Consider the following 3,271-nt stretch of genomic DNA (forward strand, 5'->3'; position numbering starts at 1 on the left):
ATATGATGTTTAGCCTGAAATCGGTAATTTTTACACAATTTGGAACAATTTTTTTTTAAAAAGATCAAATCTCTCCCACTAAATTGGTCATGTGACTAGGACATAAGGGTGTCCAGGGACTCCAGGGGATTAATTGTCAAATTAATTGTTATCGGCTAAATACCACAATTAATCATTCAGTATTTCATTTGGATTTAAAAAAGACGTCAAATCAAGTTGATTCTCAGAAAAGGGGTGAAAGAGGGGCTTATGGAGTTACAATAAGGAGGAATTCAGACCAAAGCATTGCCGTTTATTTAAGGATAAAATGTGTTAAACATAAATTGGTGACCAGCTTTGGTAAATGTTACTGAGAAAGTCTTGATATGATGATTAATTGTTCTTCATTAATACTTTATTGTAAACATTCTTATTGAACAATGTGATCTTTCATCTGTTTCTGCAGTCTGAACTTGACAGTAAGAGTTTTTATATTTKTATTCTTTTGTTCACTGTCCTTATTCCACCTCCTTAACTTTGTTCATCATTTTTCTACTTCTCTCTACACTGGACTGATGCAATATCATTGTGATAAATCCCAGCTTCCTGATAGGATTATTTGTCATTAGCCRGCTCAATCTTTTGGGTTGSCCCCCACACTCAACAACTCTGCCAGTGTAAAGAAGATTCTTAGCATTGCTTGCTTCAGCTTAAAGTTTTACCAACTTGACTAAAACTGTTCTTATGTCATCTACCATGAATTTCAGTTGAAAACAATATAAACTGGCATGTATATATGTCTCTGTGTACACATTCATCCATTTATAGATCTGTCCACCTGTCTCCCWGGCTCTTTTCCTCTATATCCTGCAGCCATCTCCACTCTCAGTGATTCGGTCACTAAAGAATATGAAGTTTGGTTGTGGCCGTCTCGCTTGGGAAATATGAGTTGACTGTCTATTGCATTACGGTTTCTGAGCTTCACATCAGGAGCTGATTAAATTCCCTCAGGTAGAAGAAAGAGGAGGGATGGAGGAAGGAATTATAGAATTTGTGCCCTGTCTGTCGAGGTATATGTAGACATGTTTATATTCTCGTGTGTTCACAATAGAGCTATTTCTTTTCACCGAATCGCCTCTGAACAGGCACTTTTTGGTAACTTGATCTGAGATGGGRGATTATTTTCCGCTATTTGTWGAGAACAGAATCATTTACTACAAGTATCTGTGCTGATRTAGAACTAGTTAGAAGCAACCACTGGTCAGAAACTTCAAAACATAGCTTGTACAAGAAACTTTAAGTGGCCTATAACTTTAAACGTCATGTGATTGTCGGTGAATAATGATGTGGTTGTATTTAAAAACAGCTGCTGCTCTGAGATTTCCAGGACAGGCTGTGTTTTCTGGTTTTAGCAGAGGATGTGTGATACATTTAGGAAGAAAAAAAGCATGCAGTCAGCAGTTTTTGTAGTGAAGAACTACTTGTCATGAAGACTCTTGGGGCAGAACACTGAGCCAATGGTCAGAATCTGTTTAGCTAACAGTAACACTACAAGTTAAAATAAGTGCTATAAGTGCAAAAGTGTCTTTGTCCACTTGTAAATCTTGTGTGTGCAGGCTACAGTTGAAATACTGCACCACAAAATGTGTGTGAATCCATTCATTGTTCTTGCTTACAGGAGAAATGGTTGGCATATAATAAGAAACAAGGGTTATTGTGATCCTCAATGTTTACAACTATTGCTGTGGATAATATTTACCAATTCCTGGTCATAGAGCCTGATAAAATCCTTTTTAATTTTTCCCAAATTCCACTTTTTCTATTTTAATTTTTCCCTAATTAGGCTTTTCCTATTTATTTTTCTGCAAAACTTCAATTCTACTAACGCATCTGAATGTTCAGGAGTTTGCATACATGTATGGCTCAGGCTAGCTTGCTGCTTCTCCCTCTTTCTGATGCGAATCAGAAGTGGTCATCACATGTTTTCTTATGCGTCCAGTCGATACAGAGATGTTGTTCTCCTGATTCATAAAAATGATGGGTTTTTGTTCTGCCCTCCATTTCGCACTAAGAAAAAACAAAATCTGCAGGTCACTGAACAGAAATATTTCTGCAATAATAGTAATCTAAAAATAAATAGAAGTACATCCCCATCTTGCTGGGTTGTAACTGTTGGAGATTAATTGGCAATTTGCATTCACGATGGAGATTCCAAATGGTGTATAAATGTCTTGAAAAAAACTTATTAAATTTTGCCTACATGTAAAGATTTAATGAGTTTTCTTCAAAGTTGTCCAACTTTCCCATAAAGCTCAGACTGACAAAGAACTCAGTCTCTCCCATCATTCCTGCTCAAGGTTGTAACTCCTTCAGGGTGGTCACAAGTGTCTTGGTGCACTTTCTGTTCCCATTCTTTTAGTAGCCAGTCCAATTGCAATGCAAGTTTTGAGCAAACTTTTAAAATGCTGGAAAAAAATTAATTAAATAAAATAAGGTGAATTGGGCGTGTTTCCATCTACGGGTTTGGAGCAAATCATTCAGGCTATGCAAAGTGTTATTTCATCAGATGTTGACATTATGCACTGGCTGTAATAAACAGGAAGTAGATGCTGCAAATTAGCAGAGACAAACATCTTCAATCAATGGAGGAAAGATTTCAGGAATGTGTTGCTRTTGGGCAAATTGTAATTGTTGTGTCATATCAACTAGTATTGGGATTGTTACATGATGTCTAGACATGTAGAGAAAGAAATGCAATTCTCTTTGCATTTTGGGAATATTCGTAAAGACACCAACAGAAACAGCTCATCAGTCATGTGAGGTAAATGTTCGCTACATCTGAACTTATTTTTCAAATGTTTCCATCTCCCCTTTTGMACATTAACTCTTTTTTTTCTGAAAATCGAAAACCATCTCAAGTGAGAGTAAAACGTTTTTGTGAAAAACAAATTTTTCTTCAAAATGTTTCGTTCTTTTCTAATGCAATACTTCAAAATGCACTACAGAAAACATTGATGGAAACACAGCTACTGTCTCTGTTAGTAAGGATGGCCTACTCTTGGTGATCAACAATAATCTCAGCTCTAGTAATTCAGTAATTTTTTTAATTACCTTTTTATATAGTAAGGTAATCTTATTTAGACATGTAAGCTCATTTACAAGAGAGCCCTGTGACACATACAACATCCATTACACAAAGCTCATAAAACATCATGTTGCCATTTAAAGTAAAATGTCTAATTAGGATGTTTAAGTTTTGTAACCCAGCCAAATAAATGTAGATCCATAACAA

At 35.9% G+C, this 3,271-nt stretch overlaps 1 protein-coding gene across 31 annotated transcripts in view; it reads left to right on the forward strand.

The window, feature by feature from the left end:
• Positions 1 to 3,271, forward strand: part of LOC106514844 (protein tyrosine phosphatase receptor type D) — a 469,094-nt gene that overhangs the window by 98,016 nt on the left and 367,807 nt on the right. The window lies entirely within an intron of this gene.

This window comes from Austrofundulus limnaeus, unplaced genomic scaffold (genome assembly GCF_001266775.1).
Source record: "Austrofundulus limnaeus strain Quisiro unplaced genomic scaffold, Austrofundulus_limnaeus-1.0 Scaffold23, whole genome shotgun sequence".
NCBI classification, from domain to species: Eukaryota; Metazoa; Chordata; class Actinopteri; order Cyprinodontiformes; family Rivulidae; genus Austrofundulus; species Austrofundulus limnaeus.